Source organism: Pelodiscus sinensis, chromosome 26 (assembly GCF_049634645.1).
Source record: "Pelodiscus sinensis isolate JC-2024 chromosome 26, ASM4963464v1, whole genome shotgun sequence".
Taxonomy (NCBI): domain Eukaryota; kingdom Metazoa; phylum Chordata; order Testudines; family Trionychidae; genus Pelodiscus; species Pelodiscus sinensis.
Genome location: NC_134736.1, coordinates 21,839,929 through 21,866,756, shown reverse-complemented (window position 1 = coordinate 21,866,756; position 26,828 = coordinate 21,839,929). Strand labels below are relative to the sequence as shown.

The 26,828-nt window shown below is 56.2% G+C and overlaps 1 protein-coding gene, 5 non-coding genes and 1 pseudogene across 6 annotated transcripts in view; 2 read left to right on the top strand and 5 right to left on the bottom strand.

The window, feature by feature from the left end:
- The window catches only part of LOC112545764 (zinc finger protein RFP-like), a 151,913-nt gene that overhangs the window by 25,499 nt on the left and 99,586 nt on the right, over window positions 1-26,828 (top strand). The gene's annotated exons all lie outside the window — the stretch shown is intronic.
- Window positions 4,423-4,504, bottom strand: TRNAS-GCU (transfer RNA serine (anticodon GCU)). Its single transcript has one exon. It is a non-coding gene; the product is annotated as a tRNA-Ser (tRNA).
- On the bottom strand, window positions 6,586-6,656 carry TRNAQ-CUG (transfer RNA glutamine (anticodon CUG)). Its single transcript has one exon. It is a non-coding gene; the product is annotated as a tRNA-Gln (tRNA).
- On the bottom strand, window positions 8,579-8,651 carry TRNAV-AAC (transfer RNA valine (anticodon AAC)). The gene has a single exon. It is a non-coding gene; the product is annotated as a tRNA-Val (tRNA).
- On the bottom strand, window positions 9,088-9,160 carry TRNAK-CUU (transfer RNA lysine (anticodon CUU)). The gene has a single exon. It is a non-coding gene; the product is annotated as a tRNA-Lys (tRNA).
- On the top strand, window positions 12,881-12,954 carry TRNAI-AAU (transfer RNA isoleucine (anticodon AAU)). Its single transcript has one exon. It is a non-coding gene; the product is annotated as a tRNA-Ile (tRNA).
- On the bottom strand, window positions 15,656-26,341 carry LOC142820485 (zinc finger protein RFP-like; annotated as a pseudogene).

Below are 26,828 nucleotides of genomic sequence, written 5' to 3'. Positions count from 1 at the left end.
AGTGAGCTGAAAAGAAACTGGCCGACAGAACCAAGGCTCAGGATATTTCTGGGTCCAGATGTGCAAACAGGTGGCAGTCAAGCTTGTTGCCCTTGTTAGGGGTGTGACCAAAACACAGGCCTCAGTGTGAGCAGGATTGGAGCCTGCACAGGAAAACACTTTCATATTTCTAAGCCAGCTCTTTAACTACTTGGCCACCATTACAAAAACCTTCTCCTGTATTTATATGTGAACAAAAAAATTGTTACTTGCTCTTTGGCCAACTCAGATTGCTACAGGGCAAAGGAATTCTCTCTTAATTCTGTGCCCTCAGGAAGGGACCAACCTAAAGGAGGCCGGGCCCCCACCTGGGGTCTCCAACCCAAACTGTGAGACCTAAGGGCTTACAAGCCAGGCGATTAGTGATTAGGGCTTTTCCCTCCCCCCAGCAATGCTAAATCTCAAGTCCAACTCCACAGCCCCAGCGGCTGGGGGAGATGTGCATGTCAGAGCCTCTGCCCACTGAGCTGTAGCCTTCTGTGCCCAGGGAGCCAGACACCACCAGGGCTGGAGGGAAATGGGGATTGGCTGCACTTTGGGAGTCAAAGGTGTTGTCTGGGACCATAGAATTGAACACTTTTAGGAACTGATCTGTAGAGGGTACCATGGCTTAGCTGGCTAAAGCATCTGACTTGTAAATAAGAAATCTTGGGTTCAGCTCCTAGTGGTGCCTTGCTGTGGCTTTTGCTCACATTTTCCAAGGTCCTCCTGGGACACAGAAGAGGCCTCCCCTGGCCACCCATGGAACTGCTGGTTCAGGAAAGGCTGATTGGGGAGGCTTGTTAGGGAGAAGGAAACCAGAAACCTGGAGCGGGTGCAGAGGTGACTGGCACTGGCCAGGCAGGGCTCTGACTCCCATTGTAAGTCCCTGGGTACCACACACTGGCCAGTGAGTCCTGCTCCATGGTGGTCCCAGTGCTCTGGCTGTGAGAGAGGCGCCTCTAACTCCCTGCTGGGAGCTTGGGCCCTGCGCTGCCTGGTGGGGGAGGGGACAAACACAGGCCGGTTGACAGGGGCTCTGACACTCCAGCATCGGGGCCGTCCATCCCGTCAGGCGGATTCAGACCAGGCCGGTCGGAGCCTCTCGCGCTCCCCAAGGGGGATTCTGCACTTGCTGCCTTGGGAGCCAGGGTCACATTGCAGAGCTCCCCCAGGGCCACCAGCCCAGCCCCAGCCGCTCTCCCTGCCCTTGGAATGTGGCGGAATTTTATCCTTCCCCTTCAGTGACAACTGCCCATTCCCCACCAGCCCCAGATCCTGTGGGACCAGCTCCCTTCCCCACTAGCAGTGAGCACCAGTGCGGCTCCCTGCGGAGGCTGCGGCTGTGGGAACAGGCCCCTGGCTTTGGGAGGGAGACGAGATGTCAAGGTGTTGAGTTTCGCCCATGGCTAGTGTGGGGTGACCCACATTCTGGGGGCAACTGGAGGTGCCTCCTGAGAGCTGGTTTTCAGAGGGTTGTGATCAGCCCTTCCTGTGTTTCTGGCTCCTTCCAAGGGCTTGAATCTGGCACCTAAAATTGAGGAATGTGCATTTGGAAGAGGGAATTTCTGTCTCTTTATTATTTTTAGTGTGCCCCTGTGGCCTAATGGACAAAGCATTGGCTTCTTAATCCAAGGATTGTGGGTTCAGGCTCTCTCTGGGTTGACAGTTGTGATGTTTTTGAGTAGATGTAGAGTATCTTTGGCTTCCTCTTTGCCATGTTATCTGTGAGATGTTTCAACACTGAGCAAGTGTCCCCAGGAATTGCCCTCTCCCCCCCAGACAGGAATCCTCAGCAGCAGACAGTGACACTGGTGTTAGGCGCAGACAGGAGGAGAGTGTTTCCTAAAAGCTGAGGTGTGCACAGTGAGGTCACTTGCAGAGATGCAGTTGCTGGTGTCTCTGTTTGCGCCTTGGCACCTGTTACCCATCAGTGCCCGCCACGTCTCACCCCCCTGCCAGCACCCAGACAGAAGGCCAGTGCACATGGAGCCAGCGACCGTAGCGAGGGAGGCGGCTGCAGCACAATTCCAGGCATGGGGCACATTGAACAATTCTTTGAAATATTTTTAAAACAAAAAATATGAAAAACTTTAGGCTCCATCTACACTGCAGGCTTCTTGCCCAAGAACTGTTTTGGGCAAAAGTTTTTGTGCAAGAGGACGTCCACACGGCTGTGTGCTTTAGCCCAAAAACAAGGCGCGATAGCTCAGTTTTTGAATGTTAGTTTGCTAAACCCAGGGTTATGAGCTCAATCCTTGAGGTAACCATTTAGGGATCTGGGGCAAATCTGTCAAGGATGGTTCTTGGAGCTTCTGTGAGCACAAGAACAGAACTAGCTGACCTCTCAAGGCTCCTTCCAGCTCTATGAGGTGGTTTATCTCCTTATAAAGAGCATGCATAGACACTCTCTTGTGCAAGAAAGCTCTAATGGCTGTTTTAGCCATCTTTTCCAATGGTTTACTGCACATTTTCTTGTGCAAGAATGCACATGCAGGGTAAACACTTGGCTAGTTTTTGCACAAGAACGGCCATTCTTGTGAAAAAAGCCCACAGCAGAGACCATAGACATGCAGTGTGAAAAACCTCACAACAACAAGCCCACCCCAGCAGGTCCTATTGAGATTTGAACTCTAATTGCAGAATCCAAAGTCAGGAGAGCTGCCCCTTACACCATGGGACCAACATGACACAATATGTGGGGGTACCTGGGATACTCAGTTTTCTGGCTGGCCTCTGCACTTTTGGTTTCCCTCCTGCTGCTTCATCTCTCTGGCTACATCTACACGGCTCATTTATTTGGGAATAAGCTGGTCTTGAATAGTGATTACAAAATAGCTTATTTCGAACTAGCACGTCTACACTGCAGGGAAACCTCACAATAGTCTGAGGCAGGCTCCCCAGTGTGGATGAGCTACCTCGATTTAGAGCCCTGGGCAGAATAACTCAGACTGGCCCCGGGGAGAGGCTAGTTCAAACTAGCAGCAGTGGCGCATCTACACAGACCTTATTTTGAAACAGCTAATTTGGAACAGGTGTTATTCTTCGTAGAATGAGGTTTGCAGAAGTCGGAATAAGCCGTCTGTTACTTCAGAATTATTTCAAAATAACGGAATTGCTGTGTAGACTCTTGCATTGTTATTGTGGAATAACGGCCATTGTTCTAAAAGAACTTTTGTGTGTGGACAGAACCGGTGCAGCCCAAGAAATGTGATTGGCAGCTCCTGCCCACAATCCTTTTGTCAATTGAAGTGCAGGGCTCTGAAGACATAGACCCAAGATAACGAGCTTGGTTGCTTTCTGCTAAGGCCAGGCTGGAGGGAAAAGATTCCCTCCTTCAATCCAGAGTTGAACCAGCCACCTAAGGATTACTTGCCAAACACACACTACAGTCCTCTGCTCTGCCAGCTGAGCTATTGAAGGTGCCTGTGCAGTGTTACTTTTTCCAGGTTGTCCCTTCTGCAAGTCCCAGGACAACTTTTCCTCCAAGTAGAATGCATTGCTGATGAGGGGCAGAGGCGCACAGGGGCTGTCACAGGTACTTCACATGCAGACAGACCCCTTGAGTGAAACCTGAGCTAGATCCATCCATGTCACAGCAAAAGGAAGAAAGTTGGGTTCTTCTCATGTGTCTTCTTTGTTCCAGAGTCTCTAGGGGTGCGGCACCGAAACCTTTTGTGCTGGCCGTAATGTTTTTCCTTTATTTAACATGAAGTTTGATCAACTAACATGAGACAGTTCAAACGCTTAATCATTTAATGATTTAAGTTAAAATTTTCTCCCCAGCTGCAGCCCTAGCAAAATGGCTGGGGTGTGATTATGTCATTAGTGGCAAGTGTCCATTAGTAACCAAGAGTCCATGGAAAGGTTTGGGGCGGGCAGGGGCTCAGCAAAGGGGTGGGGTTTTGGGGAAGGGACGGGATAGATCCTGGCTTGCCCTGACATTTAAAAGGTGCCCTTGGGGGCACGTGGCCCCCTGAGCAGCCTCTGATGTTCCCTGTGTGAGCCCCAGAACCAGCCCTGAGTGACAGGGGAAGAGGGGGAGCAGCTCACACATGCCAAGGGGCTGGCCAGGGGCAGGACATGAGCCTGCAAGGCAGCAGTGACATCACAAGGAACTTTTGCAGCTCCTCAGCTCATTGGCTGGGAGGCAGTGACCTCACAGAGGGTCCACGGCAACAGCCAGGTGGGACAGGCTGCAGGGCTGGGGCATCTCAGAGACCCCCATGGCCTGGCTGCCTGGAATCTCCTTTGTGAGGTTTCCCCTTGAGGGCAGAAGGGATTGAGGGTCCCAACTGGGAGTGTCTCTGTGGAAATTTCCCCTTTCCCCAGGCTGCAGTGGGAGGGGCTGGCACTGAACTGAAGAGAGAGCTGGGAGAAGCAAGAGGAAGGGCTGCAAACACCCGATGAGGATGGGATTCGAACCCATGCGTGCAGAGCACAATGGATTAGCAGTCCATCGCCTTAACCACTCGGCCACCTCATCTGAGCTGCTGGAATTTGTTACCAATTACCCAAAGCCAGGACTGCCAGGAACCTTTGTGCCACTCGCTGGCTGGCCAGGGACACCCAGGGTAGGAAGGTTTTGGCTTTTCACAATGTTCCCTGGGCTGTTGTACAAAGCTCAGTGCTGGTAACAAACCCAAACACCCCCTGGCTACATCTACCCTGCAGGCTTCTTACACAAGAACTGTTTTGTTCAAGAGTTCCTGTGCAAAATGTCTTGTGCAAGAGCACGTCCACACTGTCATGTGCTTTTGGACAAGAATGTCTATGGCAGTGTGCACACTCTCTTGTGCTGGAAAACTCTGATGGCCATTTTAGCCATAGGGATTTCTTGCACAAAAAAACCCTGTTGCCCATTTATACTACCTTTTTGTGCAAGAGTTCTTGCACAAGAGGGTTTATTCCTCATGGGGAGAGGAATAACTCTTGCCCAAGAAGCCCTTTTCCTTCATTTTGCTGTAAATTTACTTGCACAAGAACGCACGCGCAGTGTAGATGCTCCTCAAGTTTATGCACAAGAACGGCCATTCTTGAGCAAGAAGCCTGCAGTGTAGATGTAGCCCCTGGGTGCCCAGAGAGGGGCTGTCTAGTCACAGTCTGGCTCGGCGCATGCTCTGCAATGGGAAGATGTCCACGGAGCAGACAGATGGCAGCAGCACAGGGCTCTGGTGGGCCCAGCATCCAGAGGAGCGTTTCCGATATGAGTGTTTACTGACAGTGTCCGTCTCTGGTCTGATTTCACAGTGTGATGAGACACTGGCACCCACAGCAGCATGGGTGGGGTGGCTGGAGGGAGTGGCTGGTGAGCAGCCGGTGGGAGCAGCGGCAAGTGGCCAAGGGAGAGGGTGAGCCTCATTTGCATATCTAATGAGCCACCATTGTTGTGGAAGAGTCTCTTGCGCCAGAAGGTGCAGGGGACAATCAGCGGGCGGAGGGTTATTTTTTCTCCCCCCTGGGCTGATGTGGCTAGAACTGAGGAGAAGAAAATCCTCTTCCCTTCTCCTCAGAAGATAGAAATTGCAGTTGGTTCTCTCTCTGGTTCTACTAAAGCTGGACCCCAGGACTAGACTTTTTCTTTCTAAAGCCCTGATGAAAAATGAGAGACAATTGCTCACAGGCTGAGAAAGTGAGTCAAGGAAGGGCACCGCCCAGCATGGGGCTTGAACCCATGACCCTGAAATTAAGAGTCTCACGTGTTACCAACCGAGCTAGACAGGGGCTGTGTGAAATGTTTCCTACTATCCCATCTCAGGGTAACAGGAGCCAAGTGTTCTCCACTGCCTGACTCAAGGCTCTTTCTTGCCCCTAATGTGGGGTTCTGGTCTGTGGAGAGGTTTGAACTCGAACCCCACTCCCGACACACCCACTTCTTTCCCCACAAGGAACGGACCCATTTCCATCTCTCCAGGGACAGGAGAAGGGCTCTGGCCCGTTCTCTGCAAAATGCTCAGCCTGTTTCATTTTCTGCAGGAACGAGTGGGATCCATGCACCCTGTTCCCCAGTGAGAGGTATGTGTCCTCTCCCCCCTTTCCACAGACACAGCAGGCCAGGGGGCTATGAGCCTCCAGAGGCCCCTTCCTACTTGGCCTCCCACAAAGCTGGGGTGAAAAGCTGCTAGACCCCAGCCCTCCTGGGCCAGGCCATGGCAGAGGTAGCAGGATTCACTCCCATCTTCTCCTGCCCGTGCCCTGGTACTGAGGGGCCGGCCCCTTTCCTACTGCCCCAACTCTTATTCCCACAATGCACTTTGTGCAGGGGCCCTTGGTCTTTCTGCCAAGGTGCGTGGCTGGGAGCCAGGACTCAGGACCCTTCCCCCAATCCCCCCTCTGACCCGCTCACACCGTCTGGCTGCCTCCAGCACTGGCTGAGCTCAGGGGTCAGGTGGGTGACCTGCCCTGCAGCTGTGATGGCATCAGGCCCTTCCCGCCGGCCTGCTCCGTCTGGAGATGAAGCTCCAGTGGCCTCAGACACCCAGCAAGAGGAACAAAACTCTCTTCATTGAACCTCACGGCATGGAAGCCAAAGCACCTGAACTTTGTAACAACCACCTGAGTCTCAGTAGGTCCCACTGAGATTTGAACTCAGATTGCAGGATTCAGAGTCCTGAGTGCTGCCCTTACACCATAGGACCTGTGGTGGGAAAGTGCAGTGGGCACCTCTGACTCTCAGCTCTCAGGCTGGCCTCTGCTCTCCTGGCTTCCCTCCAGCTGCTTCATCTCCCAGGATTCCCTGTAAGAAATGTGTCACTTTCACCCCTGGGAGCAGCTCAGCCATGCAAAGGGGCTGCCTGGGGCAGGACATTAGCCCCGGAGGGCAGGGGTGGGTGTGGCAGTGACATCACAAGGGCCTTTTGCAGCCCCTCAGCTTATTGGCTAATGGAGGTTGGGAGGTGATGACCTCACAGAGAGTCCATGACAGTGGCCAGGAGGGACAGGCTGCAGGGCAGGGGCCATCTCAGAGCCCCTCCCCCCCCATGGCTTTGCTGCAGGGAGTCTCCTTGAGAGTTGCCCTTGAGGCCTTTTCGGAGCCTTCTCCTTTCCCACGACTAACTGACCTAGATGACAGATGTCCCTGTGGAGAAGGTAAGAGCCTCCAAGAAGGCCTCTGTAAATGTAGCTGGGGAATTAGCTCAAGTGGTAGAGTGCTTACTTAGCATGTGAGAGCCAGTGGGATCGATGCCCACATTCTCCAACTGTGGCTCAGCTCTTATACCTTGTTTTCACTGTCAGGGGCTCAGTGGCCCCCTCCCTCTTCCTACCTGCTCTCCCAAAAGAGACAGACCTGGCTCCCCTTTCTTTGCCACCAGCAATTGCCATGCTGCAAAGCAGAGAGTGGAGATATCAGGCTCTGTGGTGCAATGGAAAGCATGTTGGACTTTTAAGCTGCAACAAAATTCAGGACTGTGTAGCACTTTAAAGACTAACAAGATGGTTTATTAGATGATGAGCTTTCGTGGGCCAGACCCACTTCCTCAGATCAAATAGTGGAAGAAAATTGTCACAACCATATATACCAAAGGATACAATTAAAAAAACCGAACACATATGAAAAGGACAAATCAAATTTCAGAACAGAACGGGGATGCGGGGGGGAAGGTAAATGTCTGTGAGCTAATGATATTAGAGGTGATAATTGGGGAAGCTCTCTTTGTAATGGGTAAGATAACTAGAGTCTTTGTTACGACCCCGCCGTAAAGTGTCGAATTTTAGCATGAATAACAGTTCAGAGGATTCCCTTTAAAGTGCAGTTTTAAAAGGCTTTTGAAGCAGGATGCAGGTAATTAAGTCATTGAGATAATGTCCTATCTGAGTTAAAATGGCAAGAAACTGGTTTTTTTCTGTATTTTGTTTCAGCTACCCTAGACTAACATGGCTACTTTTCTATCACTATTTTAAGCTGCAGTGATTCATGTGAGCCCAGCTAGGCATTCAAAGTTTGTGGGTTCAAGTCCCACGAGTGTCACTTTAGCTGCTTTCTCATTTCCAGGGTGCAGCTTTTACAGAACAGGCAATCCTTAGGGTGAAACTGGGGTGGGCTTGAGTCCAGACAGTTCCCAGCAGACCCCAGTGAGGATGGAGGGAAGGGCTGTTTCTTGCGGTTGGGGATGGGAGTTGCTGTGAAAGGCTTCAGGTGCCATTAGATCGTTTTATCCCTCCCTGTCTCCTACCAGTGCTGAGCAACACTCAGGCTATGTCTGCCCTACACTGCTCTTCTGGGAAAAGCTACGCAAATTTCAAAACCCAATTTGTGCAGCTTTTTCTTCTGCTTTTTTTGGGGGGGGAAGAGGCTTTTCCGACATTTGGCCTGTTACACTGGACAAGTCACACAAGGGAGGCAGCAGGCAGAGCCAGCCCAATGTACCAGCCTCCCAGGGCAGGGGAGGCCAAGGCACAAGCAGCTGCCTGGCCTAATTTATCTGGCTTCCCCAGGTTGGCACCCAAGGGCATTATCAACTGACATTACCCCCCCTCTGTCACATGAGCATTGGGCTCATCAACAGGCTGGTCAGCAGCAGCTGCAGTTACCTGGGCACCGCAATAAAAGAAGACGCTGTGTTTCTGCCTGGCTTTGAACCAGGGACCTTTTGCGTGTTAGGCAAACATGATAACCACTACACCACAGAAACTCCTTTCAGGGGGGGATGGAACTTGTCTGACTGTTCTGTTCCTGGCTCTTTCTAACACCCTGCTCTGCAGGGGAGGGGGATGCACCTTGTGAACACTCCACCTCTTGTTCTCAGGGAAGCGCCTAATTTCCTCACCAGCCCCTTGAGATTTGTAGCTCAAAGCTGGAGCTGCTGTGGAAAGAGGTGAAGCTACAGAAGCTGACGGGGGAAAATCAGCAGGCGGAGGGTTATTTTTTCTCCTCCCTGGGCTGATGTGGCTAGAACTGAGGAGAAGAAAATCCTCTTCCCTTCTCCTCAGAAGATGGAAATTGCAGTTGGTTCTCTCTTTGGTTCTACTAAAGCTGGACCCCAGGATTAGACCTTTTCTTTCTAAAACCCTGGTGAAAACTGAGAGCCAATTGCTCACAGGCTGAGAATGTGAGCTAAGGAAGGGCAGCACCCAGCATGGGGCTTGAACCCATAACCCTGAGATTAAGAGTCTCATGCTCTACCAACTGAGCTAGCCAGGTTGTGTGGGAAAAATTTCCTAATATCCCATCTCAGGGTAACAGGAGGCAAGTGTTCTCCACTGCCTGACTCAAGGCTCGCTCTTGCCCCTAATGTGGGGTTCTGGTCTGTGGAGAGGTTTGAACTCGAACCCCACTCCCGACACACCCACTTCTTTCCCCACAAGGAATGGACCCATTTCCATCTCTCCAGGGACAGGAGAAGGGTTCTGGCCTGTTTTCTGCAAAATGCTCCGCCTGTTTCATTTTCTGCAGGAACGAGTGGGATCCATGCGCCCTGTTCCCCAGTGAGAGGTATGTGTCCTCTTCCCCCCTTTCCACAGACACAGCAGCCAGGGGGCTATGAGCCTCCAGAGGCCCCTTCCTACTTGGCTTCCCACAAAGCTGGGGTGAAAAGCTGCTAGACCCCAGCCCTCCTGGGGCAGGCCATGGCAGAGGTAGCAGGATTCACTCCCATCTTCTCCTGCCTGTGCCCTGGTGCTGAGGGGCCAGCCCCTTTCCTGCTGCCCCAACTCTTATTCCCACAATGCATTTTGTGCAGGGGCCATTGGTCCTTCTGCCAAGGTGCGTGACTGGGAGCCAGGACTCAGGACCCTTCCTAAAATATACAAATCCCCCGCCTCCCCTGGGGGCCAGGTGAGTGACTTGCCCTGCATATGTGACAGCATCGGACCCCTCCCACCCATCTGCTCAGTGTGCAGACCAAGCCCAAGGGGAGCACCTGGGTTGTGTTTTACACAAAAGCCTCTTGTTCCCTGCCCAGTTCGCAACATTGGCTGCTGATGCTAACTTCCATGGGGGTGTAGCTCAGTGATAGAGTCTTTGACTGCAGATCAACTGGTCCTTGTCTCAACTCCAAGTGCCCCCTTGGAAAAAATTCCTTCTAGCGTAAACATTTTCCTTTCCAGTTCCATCACACTCTGGCTTTACATTGCTTGAGGTTCTTGACATTAATAAGAACCCTTAATGCAGAGCTACTCAACTTTGGGATCCCTGGCAGCCATAATCAATAGCATTTAACCAGGATGGACAGGGCAGGTGTCCCTAGCCGGTGTATTCCAGAAGCTGGGAATGGGCGACGGGAGGGATCATTTAATAACTGTCTGTGTGAGGATTCCCTCGGGACAATGACATTGGCTGCTGTTGTGAGACAGGATCCTGGCCTAGTTGGACAACTGGCATGGCCCAGTCTGGCTGCTTTGATGTTCTGTTTGGTTTCTGTTCTTGTCCCCTCTGGGCAAGGGAGAAGGGACCCCTCATCCTGTGAAAGGCTAGTGCAGGTGAGCAAAGAGGCATGTGTCATGTGTCCCTGGTGGTCTAGTGACTAGGATACAAAACTCTTGCTGGTCTGATTCCCACTCAGGGAAACCAGCCTGATGTTTCCCATGGCCACTGCCTAGTCATTTTTCTCACCTCATTGTCACATGTTACAGCAGCTGTGACCCAAGAGGCTAACTCAGGGCCCCTTTCCCCCCTCTCCCTCACTGCTAAAAAAGGGTCTAATGGCACCAGCAGCCTTTCAGAACAGCCCCCAGCCCTTCCCTCCCTCTTGGTTGGGCACTGTCTGGACGCAGGCTTTGGAGAGGACAGGGCAGCACCAGGGGCAGAGTCCTTTTTTCTGCAGTAGTTCAAACCCAGCCCTTTGGTTCAAACTAACGTTACTCCTCATTTTTTGCCCTCTGTGCCTCCCCTCCCCCAAACACACCCCAACACGCCCCCTTTCCTGTCCCTCTCCCCCTCCCCTTGCTGGTAACACAAACAGGACTTTTCCCTGTTGAAAGAACAAACTCTCTGGTTTTTATGTGGGGAATGTAGAACTGGGGAGGGGCTGGGGAAAGACCCTGGGAGGGGGAGGAGACTGGGAGGAAGGGCTAAGGCTGGCACCTTCCTCTGATGGTCCCACTGCCTCCTGTCAGGGTCCTCAGCAGCACTGGGGGTGGCTCCAGGGGGAGAAGCTGGTTCAGGGGAACTTGAGCTGCTGGGCCACTGAAGCAGGCCCCCAGCAGCAGCCTCTGTGCAGGGCTCACACGCTCCAGGCCTCCTGGTCATATTGAGTCTCCCCATGTGGCTTGGGCTCCAGAGCCTGCCCCCCACCTGGTGCCTTGAGGTAGCCACTGCAGCAGCAGGAATTTGGGCATCAGTTCCCCTGCTTTTGGGGACAGGAAGCCAGGCCAAGGCCCTTTTAGCCCCTGGGGCTGTACAGGCTGGAGCCTCCCCCTACCAGATCTCTGCCCTGCTTCCTGCAAAGCTCTCAGCCTTTTGCTTCTTTCTGCTTCCCTGTCCATAGCAGGCAACTAAAGGAAGGGAAGTCACCAAACCAAACCAAACACCCCAGTGGCTAGCACCCATGACCTTGGCGTTATTAGCACTATGCTCTAGCCAACTGAGCTAGCTGGCCTACAAAGGAGTATATCACCAGTGGCCCTTTCAAGAAAGGCACCTCCGGCAGCTGAAGGGACGTCTCTGCAGCTGCCAATGGCTCTTCTCTGACAGGGCCACTAGTGACTCACTGTGACGTGGGCTGGCTAGTCCAGCTGGTTTGAAGGTTGGTCAAGGGGGCTGGCGGCCGGCAGACCCAGGGCAAAGAGGCAGCCGGAATCTCTTGCTGCCAGCACCTTGCCTCCCAGCTTCTTCCCTGCCAGCAGCAGCCGCAGCCCCTTTTGGCCCCTGGGTCAGCCCAGAAAGGGAGGCAGGAAAGGGGCCTCAGATTCCAGGGTTCCGAGTTGTGAGCGCTGCCCTTGATACCATGGGACCTGAACCAACCACCCCTCACTCAACTGGGCCAAACTGGTGCCCCAGTTCATGCCCACTGGGACCTGCTTTACTTGGTTTCCTTCCTCCCAGAGCCCCCTACTTCTCCTGGGATGCGAGGAGCATCACTGGGATACTCTCTCATATCCCAGCACAGGGCCATCTCTCCAGTGACAGGAGACGGGGCTGGTTTCAGGATTTCTTTTAGCGCAGCAGCAAGCAAGAGGAGATGGAGGAAAATCAACCCCGTTTGCAAGCTTTGTGTGACAGGAGGGGTGTGAGCTGGGGAGCCCACCCATTCAGAAGGGGCATTTGGGTGCACCCAGGGGCAGCAAGAATTCAGGCCCTTAGGCAAGTGCATTGGGGACAATGTGTGAGCCGTCCAATAAGCATTTTCTGCTCCCACTGGGGAAGGCAGCTGGGCAGGACCGGCCTGCAGCCCACGTCCCTTTCAGCCCAAGGTGCAGGAGGTAACAGAGAGGGGAGGAAAGTCCAAGGGCAGAGCCTCCTCCCAGCAGTCTGGCCCTGCACAGAGTCTGTGCATGATGGAGCCTCTCCCAGCAGGGCGATGGCCTGTTCTCTGCAAAGTGCTCAGCTGTTTCATTCAGCTGGTTCAGGTCCCATGGTATCAAGGGCAGCGCTCAGGACTCGGAACACTGGAATCTGAGGCCCCTTTCCTGCCACCCTTCCAGGGGTGACCCAGTGGCCAAAAGGGGCTGCGGCTGCTGCTGGCAGGGAAGAAGCTGGGAGGCAAGGTGCTGGCAGCAAGAGATTCCTGCTGCCTCTTTGCCCTGGGTCTGCCGGCCACCAGCCACCTTGACCAACCTTCAAACCAGCTGGACTAGCCAGCCCACGTCACAGTGAGTCGCCAGTGGCCCTGTCAGAGAAGAGCCCTTGGCAGGTTCAGAGACGTCCCTGCAGCTGCCTGAGGCGCCTTTCTTGAAAAGGCCACTGGTGACATAGTCCTTTGTAGGCCGGCTAGCTCAGTTGGTTAGAGTGTGGTGCTAATAATGCCAAGGTCATGGGTTCAAGCCCCATGCTGGCCACAGGGGTGTTTGGTTCGGTGGCTTCCCTTCCTTTAGCTGCCTGCTATGGACAGGGAAGCAGAAACAAGCAAAAATGTGAGCTTTGCAGGAAGCAGGGCAGAGAGCTGGGGGGGAGGCTCCAGTCTGCACAGCCCCAGTGGCTGAAAGGGCCTTGGCCTGGCTTCCTGTCCCCAACAACAGGGGAACTGATGCCCAAATTCCTGCTGCTGCAGTGGCAGCATCAAGGCACCAGCTGGGGGGGAAGGGCAGGCTGTGGAGCCCAAGCCACACGGGGAGACTCGATATGACCAGGAGGCCTGGAGCGTATGTGCCCTGCAGTCTTAGCCCTTCCTCGCAGCCTCCTCCCCCTCCCAGGGTCTTTCCCCAGCCCCTCCCCAGTTCTACATTCCTCAACCAGAGAGTTTGTTCTTTCAATAGGGAAAAGTCCTGTTTGTGTTACCAGCAGGAGGAGGGGGAGAGGAAAGTGGGAAGAGGGTGTGTTGGGGGGAGATTGGTGTGTGCTGGGGGGGGGGGGAGGCACAGAGGGCAAGAAATGACAAGTAACGTTAGTTTGAACCAAGGGGCTTGGTTTGAATTAATGCAGCAGCCCCTGACGCCCTTTCACCTTCAAAACACTGCATGGGTGAGCGTATGCAAATGAAGTGTGCACTATTTAAATCCCTGCTTCATGTGCAACTCTGGAGTGTCTACTTTGCTAGAAATAAGACCCCAGTGTAGACGCACCCACACCAGGGCTCAGCCACAGCAGCGAAGATTTCCACCAAGGACTGGGATTGAACCAGGGGGCCCTTAACACTTCACACTAATGCACCCCCCACTTAGCTACTTCAGCAACTATGGGGGCTCTGACAGCACCGCTTCTCCCTCAGGACTGCTTTACTCCCCAGCCGTGCACAAGAGATGCTGTTGCTGGTGGCCCTGCAGGGCAAGATGAGCTTTGCCTGCTTCCCTCAGCCTGACTCGCTATTTGGCCATTTCCTGCCCCCCGTCCTGTGCTGACCCAGGGGCTGACAGGGGCTGTGGCGGCCAACGGCGGGAAGAAGATGGGTGGTGAGACCCAAGAGGGCCCACCCGCCTCTTTCCTGCTTGGGCCTGGCTCTCAGCACGGGGCAGGCGGGGGCGCCCTGAGAGGCCATGCTGGCCACAGGGGTGTCTGGTTTGGTGACCTGCCTTTGTGTAGCTGCCTGCTATGGACAGGGAAGGAGAAAGAAGCCCTGGGAGGTGAAGCAGCGGGAGGGAAGCAAGGAGCAGAGTGTCAGCTGCCAGCCGAGAGTCACAGGTGCCCTCTGCCTCCTGGGACCGCCCCTCCCTGAGCCGCCAGCCCCCTGTCTCTCACCGTGCGCCCCTTGGGGAGTCCACTCGCTCTGGGCTCCGGGGGCCTCCCGCTCCCACAGGGAATGACACAGCCCTGTGCCCTAGCCCAGAGCCACTCCCAGCCCGTGTGAAACAGGAGGGTTCACTGAGCGTCTGACACAGCACAGGGACCCAGGCAGGCAGCAGGGGCTGCGGGTGGGGAGTGAGGGCACCAGAGGGGGCAGGGAAACAAGTAGCACCAAGACTCTTGCCACCAGGGTCTGGCCACCCGACTCCCTGCCCAGGCTGCTGGGACCCCGACCACTTCAGCTGCCAGGTCAGCCCGGGAGCTAAGGCAGGAATGGGGGGAAGGAGCCAGTCAAACTGCAGGTGGCAGGAAACACCAGTCGCGCCTTCCTGGGCCGGGCACGACGGCATCATGTTAGTGACACAGCTGCCAGACATCCCGGACAGTTAATAACCAGCTAGAGGGGTTTATGGGGAGCTCAGTGTGGGGAGGGAGCCTAAGATGAAATATTAAAGGGTCCCTGGCTCAATCCCAGGCTTTGCCATGTCTCTCGGTGCAGCAGGGCCCTCTCTGGTCCCCTTGCTGTGCTAGTGCCCTGTGACATCCCCTCATCCATCTTAGCCACAGCCCAGCATTGGAAACTCCCGTTCATCTGATTAACCCCCTTCGCTTCCAACCCTCCCTCAGAGTCCTTGCTTCCTTGGCTAAAGTCCCCTCCCTTGTGCGTGTGGCTGGCAGGGGTTACTAGATGGATCCATTTACATGTAGCTTCACTGAAACCCCCCTTGTTGGCCTGCGCCCAGGTCAGTCTGTGTCACTGGCTCAGGATTTCCTCTCCCCATCACGCTACAGAGAAAGCCCTTGTGTGTGAAAGGGCCTCAGGGAGCCCAGAGCAGAGGGAGCTGAGATTCTAGTCCCATTGATCCCCTCGATACACAGTCCCAGCCCCAAGCCACCCCCATCCCCAATCCTGTGCCCTGACTTCTCTACCCTCCCACATCCTCACTCCTGTCCTGAGCCCCCCCCCCCACTCTCACACACTCCCCAAATCCCTGCCCTGAATCACCCACACTCCACATTTTAATTTCTTACAGGTACTGTCCTATCACAACCCCTCCCCCAACTTCCTGCCTTGAGCCTCCTGTCCGGCCCAAGGGGTGGTGCCCAATAGAACAGTCCCTGTAAGAAATGTGTCACTTTCACCCCTGGGAGCAGCTCAGCCATGCAAAGGGGCTGCCTGGGGCAGGACATTAGCCCTGGAGGGCAGGGGTGGGTGTGGCAGTGACATCACAAGGGCCTTTTGCAGCCCCTCAGCTTATTGGCTAAAGGAGGTTGGGAGGTGATGACCTCACAGAGAGTCCATGACAGTGGCCAGGTGGGACAGGCTGCAGGGCAGGGGCCATCTCAGAGCCCCCCCATGGCTTTGCTGCAGGGAGTCTCCTTGAGAGTTGCCCTTGAGGCCTTTTCGGAGCCTTCTCCTTTCCCACGACTAACTGACCTAGAAGGCAGACGTCCCTGTGGAGAAGTGAAGAGCCTCCAAGAAGGGTAGCTCTAACCGTGGCAGGGGAATTAGCTCAAGTGGTAGAGCGCTTGCTTTGCATAAGAGAGGCAGTGGGATCAATGCCCACCTTCTCCAGTGTTGGGGGTAATCCCCAGTTTTCTTTTTACTTTCAAGTAGGAATAAGGGATCTTCCGGAAAAGGGTTTATTTTCTGGAAAATCGCGTCCAGACTGGCGCTTTTCTCCGGCTTAACCCCAAGCCGGAAAAAAGCAGAAGCCATGTAAATGCAAATGCCGCGGGGGATATTTAAATCCTCCACGGATTTGAAATTCTGACTGGTCTCATTAGCATCCCTTTTCCAGAAACGGGTGCCAATGTAGACACAGCCTGGCTGTGTCTAGACTGGCAAGTTTTTCCGCAAAAGCAGTTTTGCGGAAGAACTTGCCAGCTGTCTACACTGGCTACTTGAATTTCTGCAAAAGCACTGACAATCTCATGTAAGATTGTCAGTGCTTTTGTGGAAATGCTATGCTGCTCCCGTTCGGGTAAAAGTCTTTTTCCCAAAAAAATTTTGCACAAAAGGGCCAATGTAGACAACAGAGATTTGTTTTCCGCAAAAATAGCAATCAGGGCTTTTATGTGGAAAAGCACATCTAGATTGGCCACGGACGCTTTTCCGCAAAAAGCACTTTTGCAGAAAAGCATCTTGCCAATCTAGACATGCTTTTCCAAAAATGCTTTTAACGGAAAACTTTTCCATTAAAAGCATCTCCAGAAAATCATGTCATTGTAGAAATAGCCAGTGATTTCAATAAGTTCAGCTCATAATAGAGGAGCCTCAGTGCCAGTGCTCCAGTAGCTTACAGTGAAGTCAACTCTTCAGCTCACAACTAGATACCTAATAGAATCCAAATTAGTTCTGATACTCCATAGTAGAGAGAGAAAGATACAATCAGTGCTGTTTAGGCACTCAGACAAGGACACCACCACCACCAAGTACAAAATCTACCCCCAGCCTCTCAGTCATGGTGGGTGTGTCTATGCAAATTGGATGTATCTATGCAAATGAGATCAGCCCCTGAAGTCTCTTTGCACCACTCGCTACAGTTCACCACCAGATGTCAGAGTAGAGCTTACCCTGACCCTGCTTACACCAGCATCACCCTGTGCTGGGGTGGAGCAAACCCAGGGGCAGGGACGAAAATCGGACTGGGATCCTTCCAGCCAGAGGGTTCCATTCACCCGGCTGCCAGGTGTCTGGTTTTTCACTGGAGGATCCAGTTGCAAAGGGCAAGGGGCAGTGACCGGTTGGCACAAAATGTCCAGGTACCTGCAATAACCATCAGGGGCAGGGATTCCCTCCAGCCTAGGCTGGCACCGGGCAGATGGTCAGGGGAGTCTCATCGTAACCAGGACAGAAATAGGGGCGGAGCATCCCGGAGAAGGTGCCGGTGAAGGTGAAGAGATGGGACCCATCAGTCACATTGTAAAATGAGACCTTGCCTGCCTCGTAGTCCAGGAAAATCCCCACCCGGCTGGGCCTGGCGCTCACGGGGAGGGGGGTCCAAGGGGAGGTAGAGACTGTGTATTTATCCCCACTCCTCAGCCACACGGCCCAGTATCCTTGTTTGGTTGTGAGTGTGACCTTCCCCTTCCTGCTCACAGATTCCCTGCAGACACCCAGGTCCCAGTCAGTCTTGTCTCCCACCTCCACCTCCCAGTAACGCCTCCCACCCGTGAACCCCTCGGCGCCCAGCACACAGGGACAAGGGTCAAATCTCTTCGGGGTGTCGGGCAGATCCTGGCGCGTGTCTCCGAGTCTCACATGTTTCCGATCCTCAGACAGGACGAGGTTGGGATGAGCTGTGTCTGGATCCAGAGTCACGTCCACTGGGGAGAGAGTCTCAGAGTCAGGGTCGGGGGCAGGGGCGGGTCCCTGGGGTCAGCAGGAAATTAACCTGCCCCCCGTTAATCGCTATGCGGAGGGGTGTTATTGCCTGAGGGGACTCAGGGCCCCTCTGCAGGTGAGGAGACAAAGAGCAGGAAAAGGGCAGGAGTAGTGGGGGAGGAGTGGCAAGCTGTCAGTGGGGGGAGGGGCAGGGTAATGCTGGGAGAGGAAAGGGGAGGGGCAGATGATGGGGCAGAGGGGGAGGGGTGGAGGGGAGGGAGCCACCATAGGGCAAATGTGGGGCAAGAGGAGCAGGCACAAGGGGACAGAGGGGTGAGGGAAGGGACAGTCCCCTGGGGGGCTGGGTGGAGGGGCAGATGGCAAGGAGGGCAGAGGGAGGGGTGGACACCAGGGGGCAGAGGGTCACAGGTGAACAGACAGAGGGGTGTGGGGAAGGGGAGGCCCAAGGAAGGCAGAGGGGTGACGAGATGTGGGCACCAGTGTGGCAGAGATGGGGTGGGGCCTACACCACAGGACCCAAAGGGGGGCCCAGGTAGGAGACACCAGGCAGGCAGAGGGGCAAAAGGAAGAGCAGGCACCATGGAGGCAGATTCCCAGGAGTGCTGTGAGCAAGACACAAGGGCTGTGTCTAGACTGGCCAGTTTTTCCAGAAAATCAGCCGCTTTTCCGGAAAAACTTGCCAGCTGTCTACACTGGCCACTTGAATTTCCACAAAAGCACTGACGATGTCATGTAAGATAGTCAATGTTCTTGCGTAAATACTGTGCTGCTCCCGTTCGGGCAAAAGTCCTTTTGCGCAAAAGGGCCAGTGTAGACAGCTCAGATTTGTTTTCTGCAAAAAAGCCCTGACTGCGAAAATGGCGATCGGGGCTTTTTTGCGGAAAAGCGCGTCTAGATTGGCTACGGACGCTTTTCTGCAAAAAGTGCTTTTGCGGAAAAGCGTCCTGCCAATCTAGAAGCTCTGTCCCGAAAATGCTTTTAACGGAAAACTTTTCCGTTAAAATCATTTCTGGAAAATCATGCCAGTCTAGATGCAGACAAGGAGTCGTCCCCTGCTCTCCTCTATGCTGATCAGGCCTCAGTTTGACAACGGTGTCAAGTTCTGGGCCCCACATTTCAGGAGAGGCGGAGAAATTGGAGAAGGTCCAGAGAATAGGAATAAGAATGATACAAGGTCGAGAGAACATGAGCTAGGAGGGGAGGCTGGAGGAATTGGGCTTGTTTGGTTTGGAAAGGAGAAGACTGAGAGGGGACATGAGAGCGGTTTTCAAGTATCTAAAAGGGTGTCACAAGGAGGAGGGAGAAAAACTGTTCCCCTTGGCCTCTGAGGACAGGACAAGCAGCAAGGGGCTTAAACTGCAGCAAGGGAGGTTTAGGTTGGACACTAGGAAAAACTTTCTGCCTGTCCGGGTGGTGAGACACTGGAATAAGTTGCCTGGGGGGTTGTGGAGTCTCCATCCCTGGAGATATTGAAGAGCGGGTTGGACACACACCTGGCAGGGATGGTCTGGATGGTGCTTGGTCTTGCCGTGAGGGCCGGGGACTGGACTCAATGACTCTCGAGGTCCCTGCCAGTTCTGTGGTTCTGACGGAGGTGAAGGCAGAGAGGGGCCCCAGGGAGGCAGAGGAGAGGTGACCAGAGGGGCTGGTACCAGGGGCTAGAGGGGGATGAGGAGTTCAGGGTCAGGGGAGAACTAAGGGGAAGGTGGAGGGAGTGTGAGGGGAGAGGGAAAGCAGCAGGGGTGAGGGTGGGGAGGGGAAAGGGGTTTGTGCTGAAGAGAGGGGGGCAGGGCAGAATGAGAAAAGGAAAGACACCAAGGGGCAGAGTGGGGGAGAGACAAATGCCGGGGGACAGGGATGGGGAAGGCACCAGGGCAGATGGGGGTGGTGGTGGCAGGTTTGATCCTCAGTGGGTGGGAAGGGAAGGGTGGGTGCCAGGGGGCTAGAGAGGCACCGGGGAAGGGGTTAAAGGCAGGGGGCAGAGATGGGCATTTGCGCAAGAGGGCTTTTGCTCGAACGGGAGCAGCACAGTATTTCCGCAAGAACACTGACAATCTTACATGAGATCATCAGTGTTTCTGCAGAAATTCAAGTGGCCAGTGTAGACAGCTGGCAAGTTGCCAGTCTAGACGCAGCCAGCTTGTATTGCCAGGGACACGCCTGCCCTGCCTGAGGGCCCAGCCCACAGAGCTGGGCTGCCCGGGATCCGTTCTTCCTGGGGCTAGGCACAAACCACGGAGGTGCAATGTGGAGTCAGGAAATGCTGGGACCTGAGGCCGGCTGCGGCAGCTGGCACCCCAGATGGAAGGCGCAATCGGCGCCCCCGCCTGCAAGGCCATGACGTAATCATGGGGCGCCCTAGGCAACTGCCTTGTTTGCCTAGGCTCACGGGCCACCCCTGATCCTATAGACTACTATTTTCTTTTGCTGGTTTCTCAGGTGCCACAGGAGCACTCGTTTTTTTATTTTTTTTAAGGTACAGACTAACATGGTCCCCTCTGAGACCTCTGGGCCTGGCAGTTTCCAGCCCTGGCACCTCTGGGCCCTGAACATAACTTAGTAAAGTAAAAAATGTGCCCCACTTGGCACCTCTTCCATACTACGTTAAGCACTGGCCGCTCCCAGTGGCTGGGGAGCAGGGGTGGAGCTGCCGGGTGCTGGTGAGAAGAGGGCGGGTGGCCCAGGGTTTGCTAGCCCACAGGCCCAGTTTAAATGTTTAGAATGAATGTTTATGAAACACCAGCCATATTGGACCGAGGGGACCCTGCCAGGAAGCAGTTTCCGGTCCCAGGCCAAGGGTGGATGAGCAGGATTCAGGTGGGAAGCGTCTCCCGGCCTTAGCTCTGGAGTCACAATCTGACTCCATTACACCCCCCAGCCACTCCCCGGGCTCCAGCTTCGCCAGCAGGGTGTGTGAGGCCCCCTGGCTCCCAGCCCCTGCCTCTAGGGTCCCTGCAAAGGGGTGGGCCCAAGGATCTGGGGGTTACTGCTCTGCCAAGGGCCGGGCCATCTCCCAAGCCTGCAGCAATGGCACAGCGCGGAGGGTGGGGGGGGGCTGCAGAGAGCCAGTCTCTCCTGAGAGCGGGAGCTGGAGTCACCGACACCAGAGCAAGGCCAGTTACCTGCGAATTCTCGGGCTCGCCTGAATCCTGGAACAAGCAGAGAGAGAGAGAGAGAGAGAGAGCGAGAGGTGAGAATTCCCACTGCAGAGCTCCCCCCCCCCCCCGCTCCACCCACACAGCGGGAGCAGGGATGTCCGGGCCCCTCCTACCACCGTGGGCTCTGCCCCAGCTCCCCACTGCCTCCGACATCCCTCGGCTGCTCTGTCCCACTCCTCCCGCCTGGGCTTTCTCCTGCGCCAATCTCCTCGCGCCCGCCCAGGCTCTCAACAGGCTCTCAACAGCTGCCATGCCTGGCCCTAGGGCAGCACCCCGGGATCCTCACCTCTCTCCACAGCCAGCGCCCCTGGAAGGGAAGAGAAAAACCCGTCACTGGGGGGGGCAGTGCCCAGGGCTCACGGCCCAGCTCTGCCCCATGCTGCCAGATGTGCCCTGGGAAATCAGGCCCGGGAACCAGTTTCTCAGGTGTTTCTCCCCTCAGCCATGCAGAGAGGCCCCTGGGATTTCACCCGCGCCCGCACAGAGGAGGTGCCCAACTCCTATGGGCTCTAGTGGAAGTTAGGGGCCCAGCTGCTCAGGGGCTTCTAAAAGTCCCGCCAGACACCTGTGTGACTCACCGGGCACCTGCCCAGCTCTGAGCGTCTGGCCCAAGGGGTTCAGACACTGGGCCCAGGCGTGCGGCTGGCATCAGACAGGGAGGCGTCATGAACATCCAGGAAGCTGGGACTCGGGCCCTGAGTCTGTGACAACATCTCCCACAGCAACCAGCTCCCCCTGCCCCTCGGCCTGTGCAGGCTGGGCTGGGGGACCCTCTGCTTGGCAGCAGGAGGGGGCGGCCCCGGGGACTGGGGCAGTGGGAGAGGCATTTTCACTCCTCGCGCCTCCTCTCCACCATCCACATCCTGCTAGGATCCTGCCGTTTTTCACAGAGCACCCCCCAACCCTGGCCTGGGCTCAGGAACCCACCAGCCCCCCAGGAGCAGACCCTGGGATCTCAGGGACCCAGCCGGGCCTTTCCACACCCCTCCCCACACCCCCAGACAGTGAGAGAGGAGCCCCCAGCAGCGCCGCCCCGTACCCAGGAATCCCGTCACGGCCCCCTGGAGACTGTTCTCTCCTGGGAAGTCCCGGATTCTCCGCTCCAGCTCCGGGCACTTGGGCGCCGGATGCGGTGACATCACCTCCTCACCCCTGCAGAGACATGAGGATGTTATTGGCCTCCTGCCTCAGCCCATCAAAGCCAGACAGGGTTGCCAGGTGTCCAGTTTTGAACTGGACAGTCCAGTATTTGAGCTTTTTCTTTGGGAAACAAATTGAGAAAATACCAGACACATCAATGTCTGGTATTTTCTAATTAAGTAAGTTTTCTTATTTTCATGAGTATCAGTACGTAGTTGTGTACTCACACAGCATGAGCGTGCCCACCAGCCAGGCAGTACACAACTACACGGGGGGGGGTGGGAGGAAGAGCGGGGCTGGGACAATGCATGGGACAGGCAGTGCCCCGGGATCTGCGTGCACCCAGGCTAGCCCCACTCCCTGCGACCTGCTTCCAATTAGCTGGTTCCCCCCTCCTCCCTGATTTCTCCTGGTCAGCCCCACTTCCCATGACCCCCTCCTGACCAGCCCTGCTCCCCACCTGCCGGTTCCCCGCCCCCCCCCCCCCAATCTCTCCTGCCAGCCCCGCTCCTCCTGTGGCTGGTTCCCCTCCCCCATCTGAGATCAAGTGTGTCTGGTATTTTTGTCAAAACCATCTGGCAACCCTAAAGTCATTCAGGGGAGCGGGTGGGAGCTGGGCCCCGGGACCAAGTGACCTCGGCTGCCCAGGGAGTTTCCTGCCGGTACAACCTGCTGGGCCCAGCCCTGGGGCCTCTCTCCAGCCAGAGGGAAAACAGCCTGGGCAGCACCCAGTCCGGCTCCCGCACACCCGGCCTGGCCCATGTGCCCCATTGGGGCCTGGCTGGGCTGCTCCCAGGGCTGAGAGGGGCCCGTTCTCCAGGCCCAGCTGCTCCTCAGCTTCTCCGCTCAGCCCCCAGGGGCCTCGTCACTCGCCGGGAGGGGTGGGGGCTCTGGGACGGGGACACTGCCTCCCTAGGGCCTTGCCTGGGACACTCGGCTCTTTCCCCATGGGCCAGGCCAAAGCTTGGCCCTTGGGGTGACCAGCCTCAGCCCTATTAATATTCCCCTGAGACAGCCCGGTCCCATGGAGGCTTCCCCATCCCAGGCTGTGGGGCAGTCTCTTCCCAGGGTGGCTCACACCCGCACAGCAGCAGAGGCCCCAGGGTGGTGGGTATGGAGGGGGCAGGGTTCAGAGGGTGAGACAGGCCCATGGTGGGGGGCTGGAGCTGGATTCACTGCTGGGCTCTGAGCCTGCTCCAAGCATGATGGGGGGTGAGGGGCAGATGGAGCCTGGACCTACCTGCGTACAGTGCTTCTCTCACCCTAGAGGGGAAGGAAACAGAGCAGAGTCAGTGCCCATGGCCCAGCCCAGCCCCTTGCCCCAGAGGAACCACACTGCTCCCCTGCCCCACAGGCTGCTCCCCCAGGTGAGAGACCCACTGAAGGGCTGTGCTAGGGGGAGCCAAGCCCTTTTCACCAGCTGCTTTGTGTGGGAAGGGGGGAGCGGGCAGCTTTTCACCAGCCTTCCCAATGGGCCAAACTCTCTCTCTGCAGCCCTGGGGCCCTGGCCCTGCACCCACCCCAGGCCCTGCTCCCTGCGCTGAGTTACCCTGTGAGCCCCCAGTGACTCAGGGGGTCCCCTCCCTGTGCTGGGCTCTGGGTGCGTCTGACCCCGTCTCACCTGCAGCAATTCCAGCGCCGGCTGCCAACATGTCTTCTCCAGCTCCGAGATCAGGGCGCTGAGCCGGGAAATCTCCTTGCCCAGACGGGCAGCATGTTCCTCCCTCCTCCTCCCAATCTCCTTGTCCAGCTCCCCCAGCCGGGCCAGCAGGAGGCGCTCTCGCTCCGCCAGGAACTGCCGCAGCCGCTCGCACTCCCAGCGTACCAGCTGCCGCTCCACGTCCGTCTGCCTCTGGGGGCGCAGAGCGGGCGGGGCCAGAACACGGGTGAGCGGGGCCGTGGGAAGTGGCAGGGCCTTGTCCGGGCTGCAGGGAGCGTTTCACTCCATGTCTTTGCCCGGCCGGCTGGATCTGTCCCAGGGCTTGTCCCAGGGCAAAAGTGTCACCGAAAATCACCCCAACCCCCGTCACGGCACCAACAGACTGAGGTGCAGCCCGGCCCTTAGGAAATGGGGCCCAAACCAGCCGCTGGCATCCCCGTGGGTCAGCACAGATCTCCCCTCAGCCTGACCTGGCCACAGCTGGGCACATGCAGCACTTTGACAGGCCTCACCCCTGCCCCCCTCCCCCCCCCCCCCGGGAGAGAGGCAGAGCCAGAGGCTGCTCCCAGCCACCCTGGGGTGAACCCACCGACCCCAGTGGGAACTAACACCAGCTTCCCCCAGGAGCCTGACACCCCCTCACATCCCATGCAAAGCAGCTGGGCAGGGCCAGGCACGGCACCTACCAGGAGCCTCTCGCTCTCCTTGGCCCAGTCGGATTCCAGGCCCCGGAGCGCGTCTCTCTCCTCCCGCAGACGCTGCAGGCGGCTCAGGGTTTGCTCCTGTAAACACAGACAGCGGCACTGGGGGCTGCTTGGGGCCACTGGCTCGTGCCCAGTGAGAACAGCACCACGGAGCAGTGAGACTGGGGGAGCAGGTCCCTCCTCTCCAGCCCATGGTAACTCCCCAGCAGCGCTTCTGGGCCTGGCCCAGTTTCATGTGGCTGGGTCGTGTTCCCAGGCAGGCCCCTGGCTCTACCCAGGGCAGGTCAGACACACGCAGGGGGCTCTGTCGCTGCAGAGAAACTGCCCCTGTAACTCCCTGCCCTGCAGAGCCTGGTCCCTACCTTATATTCCTGGGCAGCCTCCTCGATGGGCACTGCCGTGTGTGTGCGGTGCTCCCGGGACTCTCTGCAGATCACGCAGATGGGGGCTTGATCCTCCTGGCAGAAGAGCTTCAGGGCCTCCTGATGCCTCTCGCACCCTGGCTGCCCCTCGGGCGCTGGCCCCACCGGGAGCCGCAGGCGTTTCACCAGATCCACCAGGTTGCCCAGCTGGTAGTTGGGATGCAGGTGTCTCTGCAGGATGGTCTCTCTGCACTGGGGGCAGGAGAAGTTGGGGTCTGACTCTCCCCAGTACTGGCTGAGGCAGGCCCGGCAGAAGTTGTGCCCACACTTGATAGACACCGGGTCTGTGAAATACTCCAGGCAGATGGGACAGGTTACCTCATCCTGGAAGCTCCCGGCCAGGTCCCCAGCAGCCATGGCCCCTCCGCACCCCTGCCCTGCAGGTTAGTTTCGCTTTCTGAGGGTAAGGAAGCAGTGTAGCCTGTTCAAGCTTTTTTTTTTTTTTTTTTTTTTTTTAAAGCAGGTTGCACAACTGAGAGCCAATCACACTCGCCGGACTGAAATGAAGAAAGAAAAAGAAAAAAGAAAAAAACCGCCAGAGAAGTCAGAGCCCCAGAAATGCCCCAGACAAGCACCAAGCTACCTAAGAAAACTCCCAGGCAGTTACAGACACACAGAATCTTGCCTGGTTAAAAGGCTCAGGGGGAGCCGTGTTAGTTTGTAACTAAAGGAAACTTAAAAAACAAGTTTTCATGGGCACCGCCCACTGCTCTGTGTTTGTTGTCTGAGGCAGTGGGTTGTGCCATGGAAGCTCATGATACTCTCCAGATTTTTTGCTAGTCTCTCAGATGCTACAGGGCCAGGTGTTTCTTAAGGCACCCAGAAAGTGGTGCAGCTCTCGTTTATAGGCGTAGGCAGGAACTGAATGACTGTGTTCCTTACAGTAAGCTGGGACTGGGGAGGGACTCTGTGGTGTCTATGCAAATCGCTTGCTCCTGCTGTGCTTAGGTGTGTTAAATCTCCACCGGATGCAATGGGGTTTTGCTCAGTGTCATCAAGGGGCCCTGTGGCCATTGTCAGTTACTGAGAGAAAATCCTCTCAGGTTTGGGGGTTTTCCTCGCAGGTTTAATTGCAGCATCATCCCCTTTCAGGAGAGAAGCTGTTGCCCTGAGTCATGCTCCTCATTAGGGAGGCTAAAGGGTGGAAGGATTAACCCTCCCATTTATCCCTCATGTTTTACAATCAAACTCTGTTCCCCTTTGCACCTAATAAAAGTAACATGCTGCTGAGGCATGTGACTCACCCCGTCATTAATAATTGTCAGAGCCTGGACTCATTTGGGGACCAGTGTCCCCCAGCTACTAAGGCAGGGCTGGCCACCCCCAACAGGCTGTTTTACTGTCCCAGATGAGGTGGAGAATGGCAGTGATAAGGGCCACCACCACCCTAGGAGGCTGGTTTCTGTTTCATTGCCCCATTTCCCAGGGCAGGACCCAGAGTGCTTGCCCCAATCCCTCACGTTCCCCTCCCCTCAAGCCCCACAAGCTTAGGACCAATGATCCCAAGAGGGTGGGTGGCTGCCCCAGGCGAACTGTGTCTGTGCCAGTGACAGGACACAACTGGGTCACTGGGGTCCAGGGCAGAGCCACCCCCCCACTGAGACTCAGCCCCACTCTGCCCCTCCCAGCTGCTCCCCCTCCCCCAACTGCCCTGTAGTCTTCTGGCTCCATCCCCCACCCTGCCCCTGTGACTATGTCCCCCCCCCCCCGGCGCCCTCCTGGGTCAGAAGCTGGGCCAGGCATGGGGGGGGGGGGGATTTGGCTTCCCAGGGATTCGCTCCGTTTTGATCCGACTCCCCCCCCCCGTTCGCCCTTTTCTGTCCGCCCCCCCCCCCTTGCCCGTCCTCAGAGTCGCTCTGTCCCCCGACACGGGCTGTGACCCGCTTTGGGGGCCCCCACGTCAGACCAAGGGCAGCTGCTGCCTGGCCCCAGAGCCCGCACGTCGCCCCATTACTAAAGGCAGAAACCCCCCGGCGGCGGCGGCGGCGGCAGCAGCAGAGGGGGGCGGGGCGGACACAATATCCCCCCGCTCCGCTGCGCTCTCCCGCCCGGGGCTCAGC